The sequence below is a fragment of the Oratosquilla oratoria genome, chromosome 6, assembly GCF_046742065.1.
Source record: "Oratosquilla oratoria isolate Oo_2021 chromosome 6, ASM4674206v1, whole genome shotgun sequence".
Lineage (NCBI taxonomy): Eukaryota > Metazoa > Arthropoda > Malacostraca > Stomatopoda > Squillidae > Oratosquilla > Oratosquilla oratoria.
Genome location: NC_134782.1, coordinates 20,754,463 through 20,770,414, shown reverse-complemented (window position 1 = coordinate 20,770,414; position 15,952 = coordinate 20,754,463).

The following is a 15,952-nucleotide window of genomic DNA, read 5'->3' as shown; positions in this document are numbered from 1 at the left end:
TCCCCCCCCCCCAGAAATAAATGGTTTTGTACTTTTAGCAAACGTTTGTTGAAGGTGTGTGAAAAGGATGTTTGTTTAATAACTGCAATATTGAACATTTATCAATGTAAAATCGAATACAGTAACAAAATAGATTAATTTTTATTAAAAAAATTCTTTTCATGTGCGTTGCTAAGTAAAATATGCAATACAAACTTTAAACAAACTTTTGACAATTTTTGAAAGAAAAAGTACTATTTTGTCTCAAGTATAAATAAAATGCCTAAAACTATATAGACAGCGTTCTTTGTATGATCTATGTGAATATTTGAAATAGCCTAAAGAAAAACAGTTTCATCACGTACTTGAAAGTATGCATGTCATGTGGCAACCTTTCAACAACCGTTTGTATAATATTTGCTTTCCGGGGTGGGGGTGGTGGGTGGTTAGCCTGCTGGGCGTCACATCATGGGGAGCCCTTTTCGCCGTTGCTCAAACTCTTGATCTGACCATGGAAAGCTTCTTCTGTCTTGCAATCTAAGGTATTCTTCTTGCTTGGGTGCTTGTTAAAAGATATATCAGTAATCGATGATTTCCTTAATGTATGGCGCGTTAAGGAAGAAAAATAAGAAGAAGAGAGAGAGAGAGAGAGAGAGAGAGAGAGAGAGAGAGAGAGAGAGAGAGAGAGAGAGAGAGAGAGAGAGAGAGAGGAAGTGTTTTTTCTTCACCGTACGGAAGTCATCGGCAGCATTGTCATGTGTGAAGAAGACACTCAACACAAAGAAAACTCATTGTTGCTTATATTATTGAATATCCTATGGGGTTCTCGGAAGGGAGAATGGGGGAAAGTGAGTGAATATGTATTTAGGTAAGTGGAGGAGGGGTTTGGGGGTTGTGAATGGAGGGTGAGGGTGAGAGGAGGGGCTGGTGGATGAGAGTCCTTGTGTTTATTGTAGTCGCCATGAAAAAAAGAAGAAAAAAAAAATCGTAGCGAAATACAGTGATAGGAATGATGAGTGAAATTAGTCGGTAGAATACTGATTAGATATTCAATTCAGAGACGGAACGATATATATTTCCAAGGTAGATGTACAAATTTTGATGAACAAAATTATCTTAAAAAAAAAAGAATATGGCATAGTAGATAGTTAACCAAAACGAACTCGGGTTATAGAACATTATGAAGATTAATTGAAACCTATATAATGTGTGAATAACATTAGAAATACAACTGGACTGATTAAAGTTAGTAGGCGCTAAATTGATTAAATGTTTATGAAAGCGCGGAAGGATTATCACCGAAATTGAATAAAAACACTTGGCGTGTGTGTGTGTATGTGCTTTTGTGTGTGTGTGTGTGTGTGTGTGCGTGTGTATGTGCATGTGTTTGTGTGCTTATGTGCGTTTCTGTATGAATGCGTATATGAATATGTGTGAGTGCGTGTGTGTGTGTGTGTGTGTGTGTGTGTGTGTGTGTGTGCGTGAGTGTGTGTATGTGTGTGTGTGTGTGTGTGTGTGTATGTGTGTGTGTGTGTGTGTGTATGTGTGTGTGTGTGTTCGTGATTCAATTTTTTTTATTATTTCTTTTACAAATTTGTCTCGTTCTGTTGCGAATATATGATATTAGTCCATAATAGAATAACTCGATTGGATGGAATGGTACCTGAGTGGCCAAAGGGATCTCTGTGCTTGACGTATCCGAAGGGCATGAAGGGGTGAACGTTGATGTCAGAGGACGAGAAGAGAGAGAAAGAGAGAATAGAGAGAGAGAGGAGGAAGAGCAGTGAGAAAAGAAAGAGAGCGCATGGGAACTGTGTTGTCAGTTTCTCGTTCTCTGGGAGGAATTAGACGGATTTGTGTGCATTTGTGTACACACACACAGACACACACACACACACACACACACATTCACATGCACACACACGCGCGCGCACACACACACACACACACACACACACACACACACACACACACACACACACACACACACACACACACACACACACATACACACACACATTCACATGCACACACACACACATGCACGTGCACACACACATACACACGCATGCACGTGTATACTGACACCCACATATTCACGTGCACACACACATACACACACACACACACACACACACGTTTCATTCAAATATTTTGTCGTGGAGACTTGTAAAAATCTGCTTGATGACACAATATGTACATTTAATTTTTTCTCTGACATTTGATGATTTAATTCATCTCATGGTTGGACTCACCGGAGCTGGGGGATGTGAACCCCCACACTGCGTGTGATATATAGGATTGTGTAGTTAAAGCCAAAGCCATGTGCACAAAGGGCATTCCAAGGAATCAAGTGAAATAGATTTCTTATACCTGTGAGGATGAAATCAACTGGCGGCTGTAACCAGAATAAAAAATATAAAGGATGGCAGCTGGTCTGAAAACTCAGGAGTCTCTTCAGTCTGGTATTTGAGTTCGTTATCGATATCTGTCAGTTAGTTTGTCCGTCTGTCATTGTGTTAGTCAGTCAGTCCATCCTTCAGTCCGTTAATTCGTCACTGAATCCGTCATTTTGTCCGTTAGCCCGTCAGTCGGAGTGTCCGTCAGTATGTCAGTTTGTTAACCCGTCAGTCAGAATGCCCGTCATTCTGTACCTCAGATCGTCCGTCAGTTTCTCAGTCTGTGAGCCCGTTAGTCTGTCCGTCAATGCGTCCGTCAGCTTCTCAATCTGTCAGTCCTTCAGTCCTTCAGTCCGTCGGTCCACTCCGTCAGTCCGCCCGTGCGGTGTCAGCCCAACACACGTCAGCATGCCGTCCAACTGCTCGCTGACCCAAGCTGATGCTGGACTATTCAATCACTCGAACACGACAGTTCAATATTACCTTCATCTCTTCCCGGGCCATCAACGGCCGCGCGGACCTGAGGGCGAAGAATTCTCTTTGGTCGCTCGCGGGAGCCCTGCTTTGGGGCCTTTTTGGGGAGGAGGAGGAGGAAGAGAGCTCTCCCCCCCCCTCCCTCGGCCCCCTATTCCCCAAGAGAAATGACCCGTTGATTACATGGGCCTTTGAAGGCAGTTCTTTTGAAGACTTAACCCCGCCTTTGAAGACCTGTCCTCGAGGAAACGTCTTTTGCAGGATTTGGTCGCCTCTGAGATCGATTTTTTTTTTGGGGGGGGGCGAGGGGGAGGATTTCTCTTGCCCCTCTGATCTCCCCCAGAGGATCAGACCTGCATATTTCGTCAGGGTCTCTTGCAAGTTAAAGATCAAATGTTTCTTTACTCATTATATTTTCTGCGCGATATGTGATGAGGTGGACTCGGCCGGTCGACACACTTAAGACATCCGGTCAGAAACGTATACAACATGTACAATTGCGCTAATGGGAAGCAAAGCCTACTTTTATACAAGCATATAGAAAGCTGTTACACATATATGTGCAGGTATACGGGAGAAATAGAGAGAAAAAGAGAAATAGAAAAATGTGTACTAGTATAAAGAAACAAAAGCGCCTATGTTTTACATGCATTAACGTATTTCTGTTATAAATATATGGTATTGGTAAATGTGACTTAATCATTCATGTATACATATGAATTATGTAGAGTACATACTGTATATATATATATATATATATATATATATATATATATAATATTATTATATATATATATATATATGTATATATACATATACATATGTATATAATACATATATATATACACACAAACATATATATATATATATATATATATATATATTACTTAATCCCCTTGTGATTATAATCCCCTTGTGATTAAATAAAAATTTATGAACATAGAAATGACATAAAAAAAACATAGGACGTCTAATTCTTTAGTAGTTCATGCGGAAAAATTCGATCATTTACCAAACTGGAGAGGAGCCGAAGTGCTGCATAAAGGTTTTGATAAATTCACTAGAAGAATTGTAGAATCACCATATATTTCAACTAAGAATTCATCGAACCATCGAGGAGGATTTATCAATTTAGCTAAACAAACTAGTATTTTAATTCTAGAATACGCCAGAAAAACGACCTTTCCCAAGTATCCGACAAGATAACTAAGTTTAGTACATAAACTTCAATTACAGTTTTCCGCACACTCTCTGAAGAAGCTCTACGCGAACGAAACGTTAGAGTGTTTAGGGTTCCGTGTCTTCCCCCGTGTTTATGTTCTCCATCATCTAAATCATATATATTATATATGTATATATATATATATATATATATATATATATATATATATGTGTATACATACATATATAAAGTTACGTCAGTATGTATTTGTTATAAGTTTGTGTATATTAAATTCAAATTATTTTTTCCATTTTAACAGTGTCCCTTCCTGAGCTCATTCCCTGGACAATAGCCATGTCCCCTCCCTTGTATTCTTTGAAGACATATTTGTTCCCATTTTCAAAACAACGCGCCTTAATCTCCAGTGATGAAATAGCTTGCATTTCTTGAGCAAACGTTCGTAATACTAGATTCTTGGCCTGGCTTACTTGGAAAACCCTCATTGCAGTCGTGAAGTCAAACGAACAAGTTTGGACACAGTTTTGATTTACGGCAACTAAAGACGGTTTAACGTCCAACCTCCGGGGTCATTAAGATATTTTGTCTGGAATTCAACGTTTAGTAAGTTTATAATTGCAGCTTGGTATTTATATGTCTTCCTAGAATGGCAGTGTTATCGGAGGCAAATGTCCGTACAATTATCAAACATAAAAAAGTAATATATGTGTGTATTTGTGTATGCGTTTGTGTGTTAGTGTGCGTGTATGTTAGTGTTTGTGTTACTACAGTATGTGTGTGTGTGCGTATGCGTGTGTGTATGCGTGTGTGTGTGTGTGTGTGTGTGTGTGTGTGTGTGTGTGTGTGTGTGCGTGTATGCACATGAGCATATGCATGTAAATGGATGTGCGTTTATCGAGTGCCCACATATATTCAATCACTGCATTCTCACTGAATGACGTAATGGAGGACCGTGGGATAGGGCTTTCATATTCCTGACCTAATTAACGGGAATTAGGTGTTTTGTCCTTTGGCTTCACATTCAATCTTATTTCCATACACGAGCTCTCCCACGCTCGGGACAGATTTCGTCTCTTGTTGACAGAATCCTCAGACCCGTCTTCCTCACTCCCAAAGACTCCAAGAAAAAAAATGTTAGTTTTTTTTTTTATTTATATATTTTGAAATTTGCGATATTTTTTCAAAATTATCATCTTTCTTAATCCTCAAACCTAGCTTGATAGCGGATTTCATGTAGTTGATTTTTTTTTTTTTTTTTTTTTTTTTTTTTTTTTAAGTCGAGTGACTCACGACAAAGACCTCCATGCTGAAGACCTCTCACGCCCGTGATAATCCGTTCCTTTCTTCGGCCGTGAGGATCGACTCTGATGAGGTGAAGAAAGATCTCGTAAAGAGTGACATGCATTTGTCCGTCTGTCGTCACGTTGATCCGATTGAATACGTGGGACGTGACACGATGCGTCAGGTCCCGTGTCGGACGTGACGTTCGGCACACTCAGGCGATTAAATACTACACCTCACCATTGTGTTCTCGTTTGCATGTGTGTGTGTGTTTGTGCGTGCGTGTGTGTGTGTGTGTACGTGAGTGCATGTGCGTGCGAGGTGTTCGTGCCTTATATGTGATTAAACCTCTTTATCAACTTCTAAGATGATGAAAAAGAAGAGGAAGAAAAGAAGACGACAAAGGACAAGAAGAAGAACAAGAAGAACAATGAGAAGACAAAAAGGAAGAAGAAAAAAAAGGAGAAGAAAAAGAAGAAGAGGAGGAAGAAGAAGAAAAAAAAGAAGAAGAAGAAGAGGAGGAGGAGGAGGAATCAAAAATAAGAAAAAAAGAAGAAAAGAAACAAAAAGAAAAAACAAAAAAGAAAAGAGGAAAAAGAGGAAAAAGAACTGAGAACTGAGAACTAAAGTTACTGCACTGACTTCATCATATTATGGTGATAGTTACTTTATAGAAATAGTTTTGTCCAACACCGTAAAAGAACATTGCACCATTCTGACCTTGAGGAATGTCACAGTCCTTATTGCACTTACTACATCAAACTTATGAACTTTAGATATAAAAAGATTGGAAGTGAGGGGGCAAAATATTTCATCATTATTATATTTATCATAATTGTAATTATCATTGTAATAGTTATAAACATTATTATAATTATTGTTGTTATTAGCATAATTATTATTGATATTAGTTTGTTACTATTATCATATTTTTCCTTTTTTACTGTTATTATCCTTAGTTATAATTATGATTTCTATTATTATTATTATTATTATTATTATTATCATCATTATTATTATTATCATTATTATTATTATTATTATTATTTCTATTATTATTATTTCTATTATCATTATTATTATCATTATTATTATTATTATTATTATTATTATTATCATTATTATTATCTTATTCTCATTTAATGAATCCTATATTTTTCTTATTTGATCATATTATCATATTTTTCATTTCAGGTGAGTTTACTGTGACATGATTCTTGCGTGGCATCAAGTCCTCCACACGCAGGTAAGTCTAAACTCCGTTAACTTCGGCATTATTGCGTGAAGTTCGAAAACTCCAGGAGGACAATACCACACGCGTATCTATTCGTTCGTCAGTGGTTACCAATGACCCGGGCTATCCATGAACGTTAGGCAAAGGTGACGGCTTTGGTCATACTTAAGCGTTCGTCCTTTGTCGATTAACCCAAAGGATGTTGACTTGTTAAATTCACAGATCCATTTATTACATGCATACGTTCATACATACAAACATGGATACATACTGTACATATACTGTATTGTACATACATACATACATACATACTGTACATACATTCATACATACATATATACATGCATACATGCATGCATTCAAATATTCATACATATACATGGATACATACATACATATATATATATATATATATACATATATATATATATATATATATATATATATATATACGTGTGTGTGTGTGTGTGTGTACATTCATACATGCATACATACTGTATATACATACATATGTACATATTTCACATACATACAATGTGACAATGGAGATGTCACTTCAACTGAATAAAATCGACTGAAGACAGCCATGATCCTGTGTAATTGGCGAGGGTGCTAACGGGTGCATTATCCTCGCAATTGCACTGATACAAAGCCTTATTGATACTCAACGTACATTGTTGCACACCTAAGGCAGTTAACAAGACTTCCACCATTTGCTTCAACGTGGGATGTTGGAAGCCCCTACGCTTCGGAATACCCGATTCAATGGTGTGTTAGGAGCATTGTGTTGCAACGCTTATGCTTAGCTTGCAGCATTTGCATTTCTGGAAGGGGGAAGGTTACAGCAGACTGACCATGTTGGAAACTACTACTGCTACTTCTTCTTCCTCTTCTTACTTATTCTTTTTTTTTTTTTTTCTTCTTCATCTTCGTCGTCGTCTTCGTATTCTTCGTCGTCTTCTTCGTCTTCGTCTTCTTCTTCTTCTTCTTCTCCTTCACCTTCTTCTTCTTTCTCCTTCTTTCTTCATTTTTCTTTCTTCTTCTTTCTTTTTTTTTCTTCTTTTTCTTCCCCTATTTCTTCTCCTTTTTCTTTTTCTTCTTCTTCTTCTTCTTCTTCTTCTTCTTCTTCTTCTTCTTCTCTTCTTCTTCTCTTCTTCTTCTTTTCTTCTTTTCTTCTTCTTCTTCTCCTTCTTCTCCTCCTCCTCCTCCTCCTCCTCCTCCTCCTCTTCCTCCTCCTCAGATTCCCTTTTTTCTATTGCCTTTCCTTTTGAATACCGCTTACCTTACGGGCGTTCTTAGTAAAAGGTAAATATTGTTTTCCAGGTGCTGGGAGGGGAGGGGAGGGGAGTGTCTGGGAATTTTGGAGTGTTTGTGTATCTTAACAATCCCCAATATAATTGGGGTTGCGGCCCGTATTAGGAAATACAAGAAAAAAAAGAAGAAAAAAAGAGGGGAAGAGAGAGAGAGGGAGGGAGGGAGAGGGAGAGAAATAAAGAGAGAGAGAGATAAGCAAAACGAAAATCCCCTCAATCCATTGCCCCGAGGAAGGTAGAAAAGAAAATGTCAGTTCAGAATTAAGTGCCGGATGGGGAAAAAAAAAGAAAAAGAAAAAAGAAATCCTGAATCGTAAAGACGAGGTGTGGAAAATTCTTAAAGATAAAAGGGTTTGATTCTTGGACTCGGAGGAGAGAAAAAATTTGGCTGGAACGTCTTTATAGAGTAAAAAAAAAAAAAAGAAAAAATCTTTGGGAACTGAGCGCCGCGTTGTTTCTTTAAGGCGGGAGGCGTAATACTGGTCCCAAGATCTTAAGAAGGTGAGGAGCGTACGGCAGGAGGCACTGAGTAGCTGCGGTCGAAGACATCACCTTTATCCTATGCTATTAGACGGTTGGGGCAGGTAACACTCGTTACTGGGAATCATAGAGGATTGCGGGATTCGGACCCACAATTAAGCAAATGCGAGACCAGAGCTCCTCTGATTGCTCCACCAGGGGACGATGATCTTATGAAGTGACTGAAAACAGGGACATAAGTAAGTTATGAAACATTGTGAAGGTAATGAAAACGGTTGGCGGTTCTCAATGAGAAGTGTCTGTCATGTAACTAGAATCTAACTTGATTCGTTAGGACCTGTGTGGCGCAGACAATACCACACGTGAGATCCGCATTCCATAATGATGTAAGTTAGGTCAATGTGTTAGGTTAGCGGAGGTTCTTAGAGCCAAAATAATTGTTGATGTCAAAGAACGCCAAATGACATGGAAGCCCTTTGTGTGAGTTTAGATAAAATTGGTTAATTTTTGGGTTAGTTTTCTCGATTTAACTGATTCCGTTGGTGGAGGTTTTAGTAAAGTGATTGAAATAGCCTGATGTTAGTTGAAAAAAAACGTGAAAGTCCGCTCATAGCTAAAAGGATTCATCAGGTTTTTAGAATGACATTCTTTAATATCTTTTGGATCCAGTGGTTTCTGTGATTCCTGGCGTTGGCCAGAATAAAATTCTTAGAGTTCCATCAAGAACGAAAGCCCGTGAAGAAGAGAAGAAGAGATGCCAAAGACAATAAGTTTCCGCTTCCTGCTTTCGTAGATCCCAAATATTACTTGCAGAAGATTCTTTCTTCGGTATACACACTTGGGTAGGCATTACAGTGTATGAGTATTACACTGGGAGAGCAAGGAAACCTTGAGGGAATCTTTAAGTAAAAAAAAGAAAAAAAAAAAACAATGTCGCACGTCCCCTGGGTCCTACCTGCTTGTGTTGCAGAGGTCTGTCCTCAGTTTCGCGAAACTTCCTTCTCCCCCGACGCTGAAAGAATTTCGTTCACCCAAAACTTGGGTTGACATGAAACAAGCCTCCCCGGTACCCACCGCCTCACTTCCGGCTGCGAAGGTTAAATGGCTGAGGATGATTTACAACAGAAACAGTTGCAAACTCGGTCGTTCTGCAAAGTTGAAACTGAGCTAGAATTGCACACATACGCATGACAGACTGTTCCCGGTAAGGGACAATTACCGAATCAAGAGAGACTGGCATGAAGGTATTTAAGTATATAATAGTCCGGTGGCGACTTCACATATATTATTCTGGTTGACAGCTGATGGAGAATTTGAATCAAAGCAGTTAACGAACACACAAACACACACAGACACACACACACACACACACACACACACACACACACACACACACACACACACACACACACATAGATCGGTCATACGAGCTCTGAGCTCTCTTCTGGGAGGAAAATAGCTGTCAATCACGAGTCCAACACGTGATCCAAAGACCAAGGTGAATACACACACACACACACACAGAGGGATGATCTAAATCCTTTGTTCCTAAAATCTCGTGGATAACGTAACTGTTTTAAATCCTACTATGACGTAATTCATATTTATTTCTCAAGAATAACGTCACTGAATTTGAGTTCAAAATGACGTCATTCTCGGAAAATAAAGAATGACGTCACTACTCCTTAGGAAAGACTATTTTTATCTATTTATTTTCTTATCTCTAAAGGCGACGTCATTCTTCATTGATGACGTCATTATCATATTTTCTTCAGCGTTGACGTCAGTGTTTTGACAACAGCGGCCTTGTCAATGAAACTGGTAGGGAATGAGTATATTCGTGTTGGTCTCAGGGCGGCGTCATATATATACATATATATATATATATATATATATATATATATATATATATATATATATATATATATATATATATTATACATATATGGAGAAAGTATAGCTGGACTCCAGCTATTTACGAATATATATATATGTATATATATATATATATATATATATATATATATATATATATAGAATATTATTTATTAATCTTGTTTTATTTATTTGTTTCTCTAAACTGTTTTTATTATTTCTTTATTTACTTCTTTATTCATTTGATTATCCATTTATCATTTATCTATTTATCTATTCATTTAATTGTTTATTCATTTATTCATTCATTTATTTATCTATTCATTTATTTTCATCCACTTGTTTATTCACATAAATATTTATCAATTTATTTCTTTATGTATTTATCTCCTAGATAGAGGGTGGATGGGAGTGGACTGTATTGGGAATGGAATGGGAGGGAATGGTTTTTATGCCTTTGTTTTTTTGGCTACCTCCCTTGTAAGGGGGAAAAACCCTTTGGTATATTTATGTATGTATGTATGATGTATTTATCTCGTTTTGTCTTCTTTTGTTAGAATTACTTTTTACCGAAGATTAATCCTGCACGGCCGTTGCTGACTCATTTTTGTGTGGGAGAAATGATTGACAACATAGAAAGGCTTGCAAACAACATATAGTTGTTATTTCTGGTAGATCCATGTGTACTCATGTGCACGCAGTAGCACACAAGCGCACACGGGCACACACGCGCACTCACACACGTAAAGGAATGCACACACACACACACACATGCATGCACTCACACACATTGAAACACACGCACACGCATTCAAACACACACACACACATTCAAGCACACACACACATTCAAACACGCGCACACACACACATTCAAACACACGCACACACACACATTCAAACACACACACACACAATCACACACACACACACACACACACACACATTCAAACACACACACACGCACACACACACACATACACACACACAAATTTATATCTCTATGTTTATAGATTATAATTGATCGTTAGTTTAATTATTTCTGAGTTTCGGTCAAACATTTGAATCTTTTCCCATCATATGCTTCATTCACGTACCTATCGGCAAACATAATAAACGCCAGCCTCGTTCAATTGGCCACAGAGTAATTACTCCATCATCTGGCCCAGAAAACGGTGGTTTAGCGTTTCGCGCGACCGTGATTAACGTTATTGATATTAAACAACAACTACCTCCGTCATTTAACGGGGACGTCAACTGCGTGCCGCTTTCGTAATGAGTGGAGGCGATTGCGTCAAAACGACCCTTGCGCCGCCGACACCCAGAGGTCAGTTTGCGATGGGTTTGGTGGCCTTTGCTCCCCGTCCGGGTCGCTGGATTTGGGCAAAGGGATGGAATCACGGCCAGGCGAGGAATCAGGGGATTCATTTGAATGTAAAGCTTTGTGCTTTCGAGTTAAGCATTGTTTTAGACACGCGTACTGTGTTCCTCCCCACGCGAGCATTTACTGGTATTATTCTTTGTTGGAGGCGTGCAAGTGGCACGTGACTCCATGCATACACTTTCGATATCTTTACCTTTATTCGTATATAAATCTGTATCTATATATCCATATATCTATATCTATATATAGATATATATGTACCTATATCTTAATCTTTATATCTATATCTATATACCTGCGTCTATATCTGCATGTGTATCTATACTTATGTATATATTTTTATCTAGATCTATAGCTATATCGATTGCATATGAATATCCATATATTATCTAACTGTATGTATGTATGTATATACATCTAAAGGTGCGACCTCGAGGGGTAGGGACTTAGTTCCTGAACTTCAACTGTTGCCTTTCTTCTACAACTCTCAGTAGGTGACATAGAAACAGTCCCACACTCACACAACACAGGCAGTAGTCCAAAGCCTCTTTCCAGAGAGATCTATGGGAGGGACAGAAGCTGTGAGTTTCCAGTCAGTGTGTTTCGATGCAACAGTGATTTTTACCTACACCCATATCTACCTTATTCCCTCCCCTACTATGCCCCTTTCCTAACCCCTTCCCCTCCCCCTCCTCCCCGTTCCCTTCCTCCTCCTTCTTCTCTTCCTCCTCCTCCTCCTCTTCCTCTTCCTCTTCCCCTCCCCCAGGTCGAAATTCGAAGTTGACAAATGGACAGTTAGTCAGATGAGGAAGACAGCGAAGCAGAAAGTATGTAGACAAGTAGTAGTCCGAGGTCCATCTAATATTCGGAATCTTCGGAGGTCCATTTCGTGGTGGGGGACAAATCCAACTTCAACTCTCTCTCTCTCTCTCTCTCTCTCTCTCTCTCTCTCTCTCTCTCTCTCTCTCTCTCTCTCTCTCTCTCTCTCTCTCTCTCTCTCTCTCTCTCTCTCTCTCTCTCTCTCTCGCTCTCCTTTTCTCCCTCCCTCATCTTGGGGGAGGATAGAGGGATGGGGGAGGGGGAGTGATTGAGTGGTGAGGGGAAGTAAGAAAGAGACTGGAGGGATGAGAGGGAAAGTGGAGGAAAGAATATGGAGAGGGAGGGAGGGTGGAGGGAGGAAGAGGATGGTGGGAGTTAGAGAAGAGAGACGTTGAGGAAAGGTGAGGGAGGGAGGAGGAGGGTGGAGAAGGAAGGGGGAGGGAGGGTGGAGGGAGGAGGAGGAAGGGTGGAAGTTAGGGAAGGGAGATGATGAAGAAAGGGGAGGGAGGCGTGGAGGAGGAAGGTGGAGGGAGGAGGAGGGAGGGGGAAAGAGGAAGAAGGGAGGAGGAGGAAGGAGTAGGGAGGGTGGAAGGATGAGAAGAGGTTAGGAGAGGGGGCCCCCCCCCATTCATCAGGGAAGCTATTACTCGCCATTGGCGACTGCAAACATGGGTGGCCATGTCCGCTTTTGCTAGAATCATTTCAATTTCAGCGTTACTGACAACCATTTATTCCCAGCGTCAGTAGAAAACACCGAGTGGGGGCGGAGGTTGGTAGGTAGGATGGTTGGTAGGTGGTGGTGGTAAGGGGGGGAGGGTCCGTGGTGGTGGTGTGGGTGGGGAGATAAAAAGATCGTGGTGGAAAAATGTCCGGAGGAGGAAAAATGGGAGGACCCGAGGAAAGAATTCGTGACTTTTGGTAGATTCACCTGTCTGGTTAAGTATTCAGTCGCATGGTCGTATAGAAGAGAGACAGACAGGGGAGAGAGTAAAAAGAGAGAGAGAGAAAGAGAGAGAGGGAGAGGGAGAAAATATATCACGGACACGTGTCCCATTCGGTATGTCCTGTCAGATTTTTTTTTTTTTTTTTTTTTTTTTTTTTTTAAGCGGGAACTCCATTTTCTACTCTACTGGAGGCTTTGCACGCCTATTTCTGTTCATTATTCACCGGGATGGGTGGACAGGATGATCATATGGTTCATTAGCATACCACAAATAGCGTCAATGTCGCCCTTATGCAATGCTGTGTGACAACCGCCCCGCAACTAACCACTTTCAGTGCAGTTCAAGCTAATGCCCGAAGCCTCCCGTGTACAGGTGTTTGTGCTTGCGCACACACGTACATATGTACACACGTACGAATACACGCACCGGCGCGTGTACACTGTACAAATGGATACACGTATACGTGTACAAATACACACAAGTACACACGTACATATGTACACGCGTACGAACACACGCACCGGCGCATGTACACTGTACAAATGGATACACGCATACGTGTACAAATACACACAAGTATACACGTACATATGTACACATATACAAACGTACACACCGGCGCGTGTACGCACGTACACTTGTACAAACGTACGTACGAACATACATGCACACGTATGACTTGGGTTAGGGGAAAGAGCATACGCATAACATGTTCATGTACGCACATGTTTACTCATATTCGTATCACGTAACACGCATACACGCGCACATAAACACACGAACCACGTAACACACGCACACAGAAAAACACACGACCCCACGTAACACGTAAACACACGAACACAGAAAAACACGCCTCCCACGTAAAACGCATACGCACGCACAATGAAGAACACGCAAACCACGTAACACGTACACACAGAAAAACACACGACCCACGTAACACGTACACACACACAGAAAAACACACGAACCACATACACCCACACAAAAAGAAAAACACCCTGCCAAGTGACACATATACGCACGCACACAGAAAAAAAACATACGCAGATGCGTGCGGTCTAATGGGAGTTGAAACTGTGCAGAGACTGTGGGAGTAGGACACCACTGGAGCGCACACATTCGCTCTTCATGAAATCATCTTTCCGTCCAGCCTTTGGTCCCGTCCGACCGCCCTCTTGCCATCCACTGTACATTCAGACTCAGAGAGTATTTTCGTATTCGTAAATATTTCTGTAGAAGGAATGTGCACATACATGGACAGTTGCGAATATACACCCACACGGAATGTGTGTGATTAACCATGGTCTTGGATCATGTGTTGGACTCGTGGTCGACAGCTATTTTCATACCGGAAGAGAGCTCAGAGCTCATGTATGACCGATCTATGGGTATTGCTGTGACCTTACACACACGCACAAACACCCCCCCACACACACACTTACACACACACACACAACACTTCCCTCCCACGAGAGTTGAAGTAACGACACGCAGCGCTGCGATACTGAAATTATTTCAGCCCTGGGCGGGATTCGAACCCGGACCGCCGTAGTGGCAGCGTGTGTGTGTGTGTGTGTATGTGACTGTGTGTGTGTGTGTATGCGCGTGTTTGTTAAATAGGGACGGAGAGAGAGAGAGAGTTGCGTGCGTGCTTGCTTGCGTGTGCGAGCGCATACTTCAGCGAACTCTCGTTATTTGGCTTTGTGCACATGTGTACAATGATGCCAGTGTATCTGCCCATTGTTAACCATTTACACACTCGACAACACGAGGCATAGCTCTTGCCCGCACAGACAAAAGCCACGTATTTTCTCTCCATTTGCGCTGTTTCATTTAGGTCAGACACACTTTTTCACATTCGGTTTAGCTTTTAGGAAGAAAAAAATTTATACCGTCCTCTTTAAAAAAGGATATATGGTCGATGGAATCAGGGGTACAAACTTCATCTGTCACTTGAGTGACAAAGGGAAAGTATATAAATTTCTCTTTTTTTATGTGAAGTTTCGATACAGACGTGATTTTTTTTTACACGGGGTTCCTCTTTCAGATTGTTGTTTCAGAAAATGGGAATATATATATCAGAAACATATGAAGTTGATCAAATGAAATTTATAGATTCTTGATTGACTCGTCAATGCGTTAAGTCTTGTTACTTAAATGGGATCAAATTGGACCTCTTTTTGACCATAATCAAAATATATCTCTCACCATACAAACCGAATCAAGTCACAATATTGAGATACTGAGGTTTTATCGTCATCCAAACGGACCGTCTGGTCCTGCAGTGGACCATGAGGATTAACTCGTGACCCTGTGGTAACGAAAGACGCGATCCTCCGCTTCCCTGTTAAAGCCCCGGTCACACCATCACGACTGGAGCGAGTTCGTTTGAGTAGAAATGACTTCGTTTACGAAATTCTATTTTTCGAATCTCCAAATGTCGCATTAACTTTGCATCATATGTTGAGAATCTGAATGACGAAATAAGAGACATTAAACCTAGAATACGAATATTAGACACATTGTTGAATTGTAGACTAGGGAAGTCTAGAATAGCCTAATGTAGGCGAAGTCGTCCTGTAGG